At 41.0% G+C, this 14213-nt stretch overlaps 1 long non-coding RNA gene across 1 annotated transcript; it reads left to right on the top strand.

Annotated features, from left to right (window-relative positions):
* The first annotated feature begins 4017 nt into the window (after nucleotides 1–4017).
* On the top strand, nucleotides 4018–5478 carry LOC147628500 (uncharacterized). Its single transcript, XR_015268126.1, has 2 exons — nucleotides 4018–4666; nucleotides 5057–5478. It is a non-coding gene; the product is annotated as an uncharacterized LOC147628500 (long non-coding RNA).
* Nucleotides 5479–14213: the final 8735 nt, after the last annotated feature.

The following is a 14213-nucleotide window of genomic DNA, read 5'->3' as shown; positions in this document are numbered from 1 at the left end:
TGACTGCTCGCTTAGCCTGCAAGTGGCTTATGAGCGGAAAGTTTGGAATACCTGGCTCACACTTAATAGTCACAGGGGTGTTTGACACATTCCGATCAATCTGGAACGTGTGCTTGTCCCACTTGACATCAGGAAGAAACTTGTGAAACCACTGGATACCCAAAATTATGTCTGCTCCTACAAGAGGGGCAACCATAAAGTCACGCACAAACTCTATGCCCTGAATCACTAACTTAGCACCTAGAGCTTCATACTTGACGCTCGTTGTCATACCTGTGCTAAAACCCTCAACCTGTTTGTCCACCGGAGTCAGCTCGAAACGGGCACGCCTAGCGGCCTGTTCCGTGACCACATCCTCTGTGCTGCCGCTGTCAAACAAGACAACGACTCTTTGGCCACCTATGTAGCCAAAGGACTTGAGCAATTCGTTGCGCTCATACTCCTGGTCATGGGCGCCCTTCTGCTTATCTTCGAGCTCCCGGCTAATAATTGCTCCAACTGAAGCACCGGGGGTTGAAGAACTAGGGGTAGCCGCCGCCGCTGGGGTCTGTGTGGGAGCTGTGCTCACCACGGAAGCTGTGGAGGCGGTGGCGGCCTTTGGAGGCTTCTTCGGACAATCCCGAGAAGTATGTCCTTTTGTGTGACAAAAGTAACATCTACCCTCCTTCCTGTACTGAGAAAGCTCCTCAGCACTCAACTTGCCACCTATCTTGCCTGCCTCCGCTTTTTGGTCTGGAGTAAGCTTAGACGCATTGTTCGAGTTCTTGGAGCCAGAGGCTCCCGGGCTCTATCCTGGGGAAGACCCCGTCTGGTTCTGGCTTTTGCCCCCCGAGGCGGTAGCCTTGGGAGAAGCCGGCTGGGAAGTCTTGGGCTTGCCACCATTGTGTTTCATTTCTGCACTCTGCGCAAGCGAGAGTGCGTCCTCAAAGGTGGCTGGCCTAAACATACGCACCTCCCATTGGATTTGCGTGTCCAGGCCATACAAAAACTGCCCTTTCTTGTCCGTGTCCGAATCAGATAAGCCTAATTGCAGACACAAGGTCGAAATTTTATTGGCAAACTGAAGGACTGGTTGCGCGTTTTGACGCGCTCCCCTGAACTCGTCTTCGAGTCGCTCAATGTAGTGGGGCGGTAGAAACCGCTGCTTAAGGTCGCGGACGAACTCGTCCCACACATAAGCTGCCATACCTGCTCTAGTGTGGGCATGAGCCCACTGAGTCCACCAAGAAATGGCCTCACCTTCTAAGTACCAACTAGCCAAGATCACTTTGTCAGTATCTGTTTTCCTAACTGCGGCAAAGTAAGCTTCAAATTGATGCAACCATGAATAAAGAGTAGTGGGATCGAGTTTACCATTATACTTACTGAAATTCATTTTCTCGGGAAAATGATTCGAGGGCGCTGCCGGTGTCAATCTGGCGTCCAAAGCTCTGAGGTAACGCTCGTGTTCCACTCGTCGCATGGCGTCGTCTTCGCGTTGTCGAATCTCCAATGCACGCATCTGCATCTCAAGCAAGGAGCTTGGCTGCGGCTGTGACCCCTCGAGAGGATCCCTGTGACGAGGATCTGGTATCTGGGGTACGGAAGGAGGAGGAGGAGATGGAAAACGCGACGCTGGAGAGCGAGAACGCTCCTCCAGAGCCGAAATCCGCGCCTTCTGCTCATCCAACTTGGTTGTCTGGTCTACGATTGCTCGCATCATCTGCTGGAACATGTCTTGTACACTCAAGCCGGGTGCCCTAGCTGGGCTGCCTGGTGCACTCTGGTCCCATGGTTCTGGTTCTCTCTCGTCGCCAAAGCTCGCCATAGCGGGAAAATGCAGTTCCTTTCCGGAACGCAATCTGACCATCCACTATCTGTGTGGGAGACTTCCGGAGGCTTTCGGAGGCTAAAAACCAACCGTCCTTCGAGGGACAAGAGTCACTCCGAAACGGGTAGTCCACCGGCGTCTAAAAACCAACCACACGAGCGAAAAAAATTTTCTGGTTTTCTTTCCTGAATCTTCATCCTTGAAGTAGGCTCTGATACCACTGTGATATGCGGAAGCTTCGGAGAAGGATTGGTACTTCAAAACTCAGAAAACAGCACTCTTTTCGCGACGGAATTAACGCACAAACTGAAAGACGATGTGTAGAAAAATAGAGAGAGAAGGGGGCGATGGAGAGGACACAGTATTGGGTCCCAATTACCCTCTTTAGGGCCCCCACCACGGATGGTGTATTTGCTTTATTAGAATGATGTAAATCTGAAAACAAATACAAAGTACTTGACCTTTTCTTGGCTGGAAAACCTGCCCTTGACCTTTAGTCCTTGACCCCTTTTGCTTTAGCAATGTTCTTGGTTGTCCTGGCCCTTGGTTGCTTGGAGCACTTGGTGAATTATGAGATGGAATCATGGATTATGGGCTGGGGTATTTATACCACCTCTTGTCTCCAGTCGGCTGGCTTCAGGGAGCTCCACAACTGAGTTTTATTAATAAAGTGTTTTCACACTATATTCCATGCTTTCACACTATGCCAAATACTGTCCAGCCTGCGCATATATTCTGGGACAGCATCCTGATTGCTGGGCACCATGCACATGGGTGTGGGACTGCCCCCCACACCTGGCCGACTGGCTGGGTAGGGCTTTTGACCCTGTCGGCTGCCTGTCCAGCAGCAGTACAGCTGGCCGACAGCCCCTCCAGCCCATGCCTTGGCTGGTGGGCAAATCTTGGGCTCTCCTGGCCCCTTGGGGGTGGTTCTACACCTCCCCCATGCCCATACTACAAGTGCAAGTGCAAGTTCTTCTCATTGGGGTAGCCCTATGGGCTGGCCCCATCTCTACATGCAAACCTACATGCCTACAGAGGCCTGGCATCCAGTTGCAAACCAGATACACAGAACATCTGACATCATTCCAGAGGGAGACTCACAGCGCGGACTGGCACTGCTTCATGTGCAGGACAATGCACACCTGACCTTGGACTCATGTGCAGGACAATGCACACCTGACCTCGGACGACTGAGATGGATCCCTGGCTGACTCGTCGCGGACTGGGCTCACATGGGACCAGTTCACCATCCCAGGTCCTGCACCTTCTGTACAGAAATGTCTACGTGGCATCCAAGTGCGGGATGCACGTGACACTTATATAGATGAACGAGCTAAAGTTTTTGAACATAGTTTGGTCAAGAAAGATCATCTTTGGTTGCTAAGTTTGTATACAACGTAAAGCTTGCGACATAGTTGATTCTATGCTCATGGCCTATTAGATTGAGTGAAGTTTTGTTGATCTAATGCAAGGGCGAATAGGTGCTGTCAATTCAGACAGTGTTTTGTTTAAACTCCGGATCAATCACCGGATATAAACGTACGATTTTGAGGGGTAAGGACAAGGATACTATTTTGAGGATATAACCTAGTACTTGAACTTTCCAATACCACCCATTTATCAACATGCCCATGGCAACCTCGTGCTAATCTAAGGTTATTACTTTGGTTGAGGATTTAAAAAAATATAATATGACACTCAATTGTCAGGCATATAGCTCTTTTGACTTGGCAAAATTGGCAAATTTGATGACATAATACACATCTGTGGGAAGTCCTTTCTAATTTGATCCACAATTACAGAGATCTAGGCGATTTACCAAGCGCAAGAAGTGTCCCAAGAGCTCGTCCTCTAGGAGCTTGAGATCCTCGTGGATATGATATGGGGAGTACTAACACTACATGAGTCGGTGATAGGGAGAGTACGCGCAACTGGAGGTATGTCAGAGGAGATTAGGAGTGCTATTGGGGTGAAATAGGGATGCCCACTATCATCCACTCTCGATGTTAACTATGCTATATGTTGTTTAACTACATTTGTGATCTATTAGATTTGATCCAATGCTCTATGATTTTGTTTTTGCTTATAGCTAGCACTGATCAATGGCATGTCTGGATGAAAATTGAGGGTTCTGTGGCATCAAATTGTGAAGTATGACATGAAGCTCATCACAAAATAGAGGATATTTACAAGGTGAGGTTTTTCGTGTCATAAAAAAAGACACTATGGAGCTAAAGCACTTGTATTATGGTAGATTGTTCAAGGAGTGTGTCGGGAAGATAAAAAGGGTCCAATTAATCAAATAGCATCCTTGGGTTAAACTGGCCTACCACAAACGGGCTATGTATAGGTGTGTGTACAAAATTATACGGTTATCGCATCATTGAAAATTAATACATAAGTATTTTCTCATATAACATGTGGACATTCAATCACAATAACCTAATTCTAAGTAAGAATGATAGTTAATAATATTTTTTTATATACAAAGACGTAATGTAGTGGGGAAATTAGTTTGTAAGATGGTTATCGCATCATTGAAAATTAATACATAAGTATTTTCTCATATAACATGTGGACATTCAATCACAATAACCTAATTCTAAGTAAGAATGATAGTAAGTGGGGAAAGGGGTAAACCTCCTATGGCTTTGTTACGAGTGAAGCTACTTTCTCATCGAAGCCTTTGACACTAATCAAGTTCAAAATCCTAGGTATTCACATGTGAACTTTAGCAGACAGTCTCTAATCTGTGAGAACAATTACTTAATAGTTTTTTTACAGGACGAATGTCGATAGGAGAGGAACAAACGAGCGAAGTCAGAAAATTAACAATTCTTTATGTTGTAGAAGGTAATTAATCTCAACAAGTAATATCTTGATAATTGATATTTTTCATCTATATTTCGTGTATGATGCCTAGTATATACCATACATTCTAGGTGTCCTAGCCTCTCATCTACAAAATATCGTAGAGGTAGGTGTAAGCATGTCGAACCAACCAACTATAGTTGAGAATGTTTGTTGATGTATAATGGATTCATAACGTATAGGAATTCCACCAAAAGTTAATTGTTCATAGAGGAAGGCTAGCATACACTATACATTGGTAGTGAAACTATTGCTAGGTAGGTACAAATTTTTTTTATCTCTTAATCCATTCTGAAAAATAAACACTAACCTTGCTTTTGAAAACCCAACAATATCTATTTTAATAACAATTGAGGCTTTTCTTTACTTCAGGACTATGGACACGTGGAAAAATAAAGCCGTTGGTCGATAACAATGTGAAAATGGGACGGGCCATTAGAAATACAAAAGTAAATGAAGAATATATTAAACTCCTTGAAGACCTCCAAGGTAATGAAGAATGGGACATGCCATTACAAATACGGAAGTAAATGAAGAATATATTAAACTCCGTGAAGACTTTCAAGGTAATGTTTCTATCACAGACACCTTCAGAATTCAAGGAACCGATTCAAACATAGGCTTCCACACGATGATTGTGAAGCTACCCAACACTGGGTACATATTTCGTATTGATACACATGCAACCCCCACATGGAATGAGATTGGTGATTATCGGAAGAATATTTCACTGTAGTCACAAGTGTTTACAAATTACATTATAGAGGTCGATGAGCAATATTTATTTGACCTTACATCACTATACTTGATAACAATGGCACACTTGTTGTCATGCGTGTCCATTTTACAAGCCTCCTACAAGAGCACAAATTGGAGCATCCCATGCTAGATTTTGTGTATGATACTAGCTGTCCTACCCTTTGTGGCAGAAATGAGTAATGGAAGGGTTTTGCGAGGAATGACTTGAAGGAAGAGAGAGAGAGAGAGAGAGAGAGAGAGAGAGAGAGAGAGAGAGAGAGAGAGAGAGAGAGAGAGATGAGAGTGTGTGTGTGTGTGTGTGAGAGAGAGAGAGAGAGAGAGAGAGAGAGAGAGAGAAGAGATCGAGAGATGAGAGTGTGAGAGAAGAGAGAGAGAGAAGAGATCGAGAGAAGAGAGTGTGATAGAAGAGACAAAAAGAGAGTGATGGTAATAGATGGGAGGAATGGTGGTGACATCAGCATAGCTTCTCTACATATAGGAGTCGATAATAGTAGGGTCACTTTGGTACTCTTGCCTGAGGTAATAGGGTCGAATCGATGCATGTTATCTTATGTGCTTAATCGTGATGTGACATAAGGTTGGATCAATGATCTTTGGAGTAGGATCGAGCAATGTGTTGGGGTGCACATTTTAAGATACATAAATGTGAGTGTCAGCATGTGTGTGTGTGCGTGTGTGTGTGTGTGTGTGGTATAGATAAGTACATGCATGTATGTGTGTGTGCACACATGTTTAGAGAGAGAGAGAGAGAGAGAGAGAGAGAGAGAGAGAGAGAGAGAGTACATGCATGCATGTGTGTGTGTGCACGTGCACACATGTTTAGAGAGAGAGAGAGAGAGAGGGGGGGGCACGGAGGTGGTGGTGGGAAGAGTTAAAGAGAGAGAGTGTTCAAAGAAGAGAGAGGTAGCCAAGAAAAGCTCCCTCCACCAAGCTTACCAAACCCGTTGACATGTGTTGGGACTACATAGTGAAACAAACGGCCTCGATATTCGTTTGATTTTAGGGTTGTTGGTGATCGATGGCTTCGATTTGAAATAGGCATCTCGATCGAGATAAATGGACAGCTTCGATTTTGAGTGAGTACCTTGATCGAGATATGTTGGACGGTCCCGATTCAACTACATATCTCGATCGAGACAACGACTGGGATCGCATCTTGGAATGGTTTTTAATGGACGGGTTGGATTATATGGACGTATCTCGATCAAGCTATTTCTACGGCTTTGATTGCATCTTGGTATCTCTAATGAACAGATGAGATCACATCTCCATATCTCAATCGAGATACTTGAGAGCAAACCTCTGCCATCCATTATACAACCAATAACCTCCTCAAAGAGCCGATTTCATCCATACGGATGGATTATGAAGAGGATTATAATTGATGAAGGTGGTTTGGGAGAAGAACAGTGGTTTCACTTCAAGAAAAGTGGTTTTATGCTTGTAGGTGGCTTTAAACCTCAACCCTTGATCCAAATCTTGATTGGATGGCCCAAAAATTTCCCATAAACCATTGAATCTTTGCGCAAAAGTCTCTTTGCCCGTTGGGGTTTTGAATGAATCATGTCTTTGTTCAAAGCCCTTGTACGCTTGCTGTAGGCTTTTTGCAGATTCTCCAATTCTCGAAAAGCCTTCAAATTTGCTCCAAGCCAATAACCTTTGAGGAAAAATCAATTTCTTGATTTTTCTTCAAGTCTCCACCATGACCTAAATTCAATACTTGAATTTGTCGTGCTCTAATACCAATGTTTACAAGACCTTTGGTACATGGAGATTTGATTATTCCACAAATTGATAAATAAAGAAAATAAACCATAGATACCATAGCATAACTCAAGAGCATAAAAATCATAGAACACAATCTTTCCCCCCGACGTGTGTGGCTCCACTCCCACATGTGGTATTTAAATCATATTGCATAAATTTAGCCCTTGGAGCCATAAATAGCATAGCTTTTTCAAAATTGGGCTTTTACAAAATTGAACCATAGTCCAATGCTTTTAAAGTATCTCATCAAAAATAAACCTTGCCCAACATATGTATAATGGGCCAAACTATACAAAATTAATTATTTTGCACAAATGTGCATGGCTAGATAATTCCGTCCAATTTCCACTGTTGTTGTCTCGAACTTATGATCTATACTCAAAAATACTCTACAATGTTAGATCACAATTACTTTTGGAATCACTCACAAAAATAAAACTGACAAATGGAAATCATTCACTACCATCATGCTTCACACATAAACCATGCATCACACATAATTAATCAGATTCACTCCCACATTGGATTCACTCACAATGTCTTCACATGCATCGCACGTGTCATAGAGTTGATAAGACTCACTCACAATCAAATTCACACATTCCTTACATGTGTCATACATGTCACACTTGGTCAGATTTACTCACAACAACCAACTTCTGTCACCATGTAAAGAATTAATCAACACTTTGTTACATTCCCGTAACGCCGCTACGGGCGTTACCATAAGAGGGGACGGCCGCTGGCTCACCACCCAGCCATAGAGGAAGAATGAGGATTGCCCCTCATCCCCCAGGCTATATAGTGTGTGGCCTGCCATCCACACTAGCCTGGCCGCCCATGACTCCGCATGGGCGTCCTCTCCCACTGAACCCCGGACATGGCCATCCGGTCTGCCGTCGGTCACAGGCATTACAGCCTACGTGACATTACCCCCCCTTAAGAAGAGCGGTCTCTCTGGACTAGCATTACATGCCGGCGAGGAAGGTGGGCGCGGCTGTGACAAAGTGCGTACGCGTACAGCGCGCCAGACCTCTGTAAAGACAGGATCATGCTCACACAAGCCATGATCATGCTCACACAAGCCATGATTTGGTATTTCAACCAAAATCTTAAGGCAAATTTCATACCTTGATTTTGCATCATGTCATTAGCACCGAAGCTAATGTACTGGAGAGCACTCTAGTAGCGCAAGTTCTTAGACTATGCTACTAGATATTTGTAGACTACGCTACCATGTTGCATCACCAACTTGTTAAAACTTCTCCTTGGAAAGCTCTACAGCCATAGGAGAAATAAACTAGATCCAATTTAATCATGCATCACAAGGATTAGTTCCAAAGTTGAGAGATACTTTCTCTCTTAGAGTAACACTTTGCACAAGCATATGCTCTAGAATCTTGTTGAGTTTCTAACTACCATCAATCTACGGATGGTTAAACTCCACTCTAACTCAGAGTAAATGTAACTTTTTTGAAGATTTCCCTTCAAATATAACAATCAAACTTCCTATCTCTTATGCCATACTATCTTTGCGGGGGCCATATAGTATGCGGAGATATTTGATAAAGATTCTGGCACCACTACGGGTGTCTGGAGTTACATCCAATCACTTACAACTCTTTGTTGCTATTACCAGACACATCCTTTCAAGTATTGTCTGGACTCACACAACTATTCCAGTTTATGTGATATTTGAGGATATCCCTCAAGAAATGTTTTTTTTGTCCTCAAAAACTCTACTCTCAAGCGGATTACGCGCTAGTGTCATAGGTCCAAGAACAAATCTAGACCGTGTTTAATATCATATGTTATATTCTTGAGTCCTTCCAAGAAACTTCTAAACACCTTGCAACGAAGATGTGGTATAGTGTCTACGCACATATGGTGGTACTATTGATAAACTGCTTTGCAACAGATCAGTGGTTTCACACTTGTAACAAAGTGCTTCATTGTTGCATATTATTACCCTTCATAAGCGGTTACACACTTATGAATCATTTGGGTGGGTTGTACCATCTATCAAGAAAATTTCAAACTACTAATAACCACATTATCAATCCACAGATAATGACTGAGCTTGCTGCGAAGCCATAGGTTGCTAGATAATTGATGGTAATTACACAAGCCCAATGTCTCATTACATCATACATTCAATATAAATGCAAACATCACAGTACTTCGTGATGATGAATTTAGGAATTTCATCCTATCCCTGTTTGGTGTTGGTATGAAGTATAACTATGAGAACATTATTTGCTGCCTCCTCATTATAGCGGCAAAGCTACCTACCCATCACAGGTGGCAATCTCTACCAAGCTATAACCAATGACAAGCAAATAAATGAGTACTCTTGTAAGTTCTTCATAACCATATCTCGCACTAAACTCATAATCACTACGGATTAAATGCCAGGGCTTGCAAAATTGAATGTTATCTGATAGGTAGAGGGGATCATCAAACTACGGATGACCTCAACAACTCACTAGGACTAGTGATGTGTAACTTTTAAGTTACTCCACTCTCCTTGCTTTTCCATACCATCGAACAAATCGGTCCCTCGATTTGAGCAACGTCAACATATTAATGAGTACCTCGATACTCATGGATTGTGGTTCGGCAATTTAAAATGTTGATCTAGAGTATCTTTCACTCGAGGATCTTAATTTTATTAGCAGCTATGTATTAGTAGTGAGTAACTACGTACCCACATTATCACACTAGTAGCTCCATATAGTCTATGAGTAACTCCGTACCCAATGGCGTACCTCCCCCGAGTGGGAGTACCATATACAACCATCTATAACAAGATGCTTAAGTCACTTGCTGCTAAGAAGTGACTACACAAATTGACATACTAGTCAGTGAGTAACTCCGTACCCAATGGCATACCTCCCCCGAGTGGGAGTACCATATACAACCATCTATAACAAGATGCTGAAGTCACTTGCTGCTAAGAAGTGACTACACAAATTGACCCCTCCATTGCACATTGCAGTACAATTTCTGGTATTACAACACGAATTTTTGGACGTCCTTATCATAGAGGTCAACTTAAAAACTAGTGCATAGGTCTTGTGGAGTCTCGGCTGACCTAACCACACCACTGGTGACTTCCTACAAAAAATGTGGCGCCGAAGTCACCACCTATGTACTTTAACTCCGTAAAGTACATGGTCTTCATCTATCATCTATGGAAAGTTGTAAAACATTCCTACGATGGATTTTTATCACCCTAAAATTATTGTGCACTATTTTAGTGTGAAGAGCTTTTTTTCTTGGGTACCATGGTTCACCCTAAGCTCATCTTTTGCTAAATTCTCCGATTTAACAAAAGATATGTCTGCCTCCGAACACTCCGGTTCAGCCCCAGACTTTGAGTTTACTTCTTAACACTCCGGTTAAGTCAAAACTCACCAGATACAGTAGGATTTACCACTAAGCTCTCCGGCTTAGCCTTCTATCCTAACTCAGCCCAAGTTTATGTACACTTCATATGTCGGATCCGATACTAACAACAACCAGGCTCATCTGGAGTGAGATACTACTCACTATTGCCATGTAAAACCTTATTAAATCCATGGAATGCTCCACTCATTCTCAAGGGTCATACGACTTATAGGGTTTACACGCACATGAACTTTGTAAGCAAAATAGCCTGTCATGCAATATTACAATTGCTTATGTAGGAAAGTAATTTATTTCCCAAATTCATATGGTAGCAACTAGAATGTGCTCACACAATCGCACACTTATGTTGAACATAGGCAAGACTACACTTGCAAAATGCTCTGATACCAGTGTTACATTCCCGTAACGCCGCTACGGGCGTTACCACAAGAGGGGACGGCCTCTGGCTCACCACCCAGCCATAGAGGAAGAATGAGGATTGCCCCTCATCCCCCAGGCTATATAGTGTGTGGCCTGCCGTCCACACTAGCCTGGCCGCCCATGACTCCACATGGGCGTCCTCTCCCACTGAACCCCGAACATGGCCATTCGGTCTGCCGCCGTCGGTCACAGCCTACGTGACACACTTACTCTTAATTCCTATACCACACTTGGGTCACCCTCTCAAGAATTAATCAGATTTACTCTTACAACTAATTCTTAAATCACAGTTGGGTCACCCAAGGTAAATAGTCAATTTTATTATTTGTAAAGAAATGGTGTTGATTTAACCTTATCATAACACATGTGCTATAGAGAAGTCTAGTGGAATACTCCTACAAAATGGTTGTGTGTCTTGTCTCCTAGGAGACTACCTTATACCATAAAAGAGTTGATGAAGTGGATAATTATGCTATCACTGAAACTAAAACTTGTAAGAAAGATTTAAAAAAAAAAGATAATCTCATGATGATAAAGGGAGTACAAAATGGTTATGTGCCTTGTCTCCTAGAAGACTGCCTTACACCATAAAAGATTTGATGAAGTGGATAATTATGCTATCACTTAAACTTGTAAGAAAGATTTTAAAAAAGATAATCTCATGATGATAAAATAGTTGATGAAGTGGATAATAATGACATCACTTAAAATTAAACTCGTAAAAAAGATTTTAAAAAAAGATAATCTCATGATGATAAAGTGAGTACAAAAAGGATTTAGCTTACACATGAAAAAAATAAATTTAATCTTGTAATAAAGCTAATAAAATGATAATCTCATTGATGATAAAAAGGATATAACTTCTTACACATGAATAATATATCTCACACCCAACTACTCAATAATATTGTAGCAATGACACAAGCTTACCATAAGGCTCAATGGCTATATATATGTATGCATATAAAGGAGGTGGACTGTGGAATAGAAGCATCTCTATATTATCTTAAGGAAGAGTTTCACAAAGCTGCCACGTGGGAAGAATTTGGAGGTTCGGGAAGGGGAGGAGGAGGTTTAGATAGAATTTGATTTTGGAAGCCTCAAAACGTGCAAAGCACGGGTTCCCAACTAGTATATATAAAGTAGGTGTCACACCAAGCTACAGTACACAAGAAAGATATGATTACGATGTTAGTGTTTCAAAGTCAACAAGATGACACACCAAGTATAGACATGTGACCTAATGACAAGGACTACAAAATATTTGTTACTACTATAAGATTATCAACCTTTAGTTTATTGGAATCATGATCACTTAGTCTACACTAAATTTAATTTTCATAACTTATAACTCATTCTTTAGTAGCAAATTGCTAACTTGTACTACCTACACCCATAGAGTATCTACTCAAATCCCATTGATAATAATGCTTTTGTATTATACACCTTGGCATTTTATCATTATAGAGTTAAATAATGTAACGTAGTAAGAAATATAACAAGAAGGAATTGTACACTTCGATGCTAGAAATTTTGTAAAGCAAACAATTCTCTCAATAATATAATAGATAAGAAAGATATGGTTGATTCTATGTGGTACATAGAAGTGACAGAACCAAGTGGAGGTTCATAGAAAAACCTCTTTTTATAATGTGAGGTGCAAATTGAATCCTTTTTTATATCTTTGGTCCCCACTCTAGTCCCCACTAAAACAATGACTATCCACGCTTACTTGAGCCCAACGTTATCTACAGGTATAGTGTTGAGTTGGATTTTGATATAACATGAGTTGTTTTGAAATTTCTTAAATCCATGTCATGACTCATTAGAGATATTGAGATTACATCGACAAAAATATACTTTTATAGCTTTCTAAATGTTGAGATTACATTGACAAAAATATGCTTTTATAGCTTTCTAAATGTTGAAGAATAATTTGAAGCTAGATTTAGTTTTGGAAGAAGATTGTTCATACCACTTGCTATCCTTGAAAGTCAACATTGTATTTAATGATGAGACATGTGTTTATTAATCATTAGACATGTGGTGAGTCATTTATGCTTAGGAAGGAAAAAACCTTCAAGGAATAGAGAAAAAAAATCTAACAAATGCATGAGTATAAATATACCGTGCTCTTATTTTAGCAAAGTTTGGGCTTCCGTTTATGCAATAACATGTTTTTTTATATTAGATTGCCTTTGTGGTGACATAACAAAGTGCAACATAACATGCTTGTGTTAAAAGTTATTCATTTGTGGGGTGACAAAACAAAATGTAACATAACACATTTTACTATAGCAAATTTATCTACCATTAATAAATTTATCTAGCAAATTTATCTACCATTAATAAATTTGAAACTTGGTCTTGCTTAGTATGAGGATTTTCAATTACACGCACGCGCGCACACACACATACACACACACACAGAGAGAGAGAGAGAGAGAGAGAGAGAGAGAGAGAGAGAGAGAGAGAGAGAGAGAGAGAGAGAGAGAGAGAGAGAGAGAGAGAGAGAGACTCATGCAAGTTGAGTGGCCAATGCCTATTTTTCAACCGTTTTTTTAATAATTTAAATAAACAATTAGTCCAATTGCATCTTTTTAATTTTATAAATTCGTTTTATTTTCTTTATCTCACAATCAAAGTCACAATCAAAGTCAATAGGGCACCGAAATGCTTTTTTATTTTCTTTATCTCACAATCAAAGTCAATAGGGCACCGAAATGCTTTTTTTGGTTGTTCAATTTATATATGCTAGGATAATAAGAATTTTTAAATGAGTTTCAACATGAAGAGTGTCCCCTTATATTATTCTCTGATTTTACTATAAAGGCACCTACCATAACTTTTTTGGTTGTTCAATTTATATATGCTAGGATAATAAGATTTTTTAAATGAGTTTCAACATGAAGAGTGTCCACTTATATTATTCTCTGATTTTACTATAAAGGCACCTACCATAACTTTCTTACGTACACGTAGGAACCTTCTACGTGCTTTACTTTTTTTGACAAGACTCATCCTCTCATCATCATGATTTTTAAGTGCATTATAGCGTCACAATTTTTTTACAAAAGTGTTTCTCTGTTCGAGTCGAAAGGGTGGCACTGTGAAGCCGCGTAACCGCGTGACCACCTTGGCTCTAAAAACAAAACAAAAACATTGTAATAGT

This window comes from Cibotium barometz, chromosome 19 (genome assembly GCF_041138505.1).
Source record: "Cibotium barometz isolate CiBa-2024 chromosome 19, ASM4113850v1, whole genome shotgun sequence".
NCBI classification, from domain to species: Eukaryota; Viridiplantae; Streptophyta; class Polypodiopsida; order Cyatheales; family Cibotiaceae; genus Cibotium; species Cibotium barometz.
Note: the sequence above shows the minus strand (reverse complement) of the source record. Positions and strands in the feature narration are given on the sequence as shown.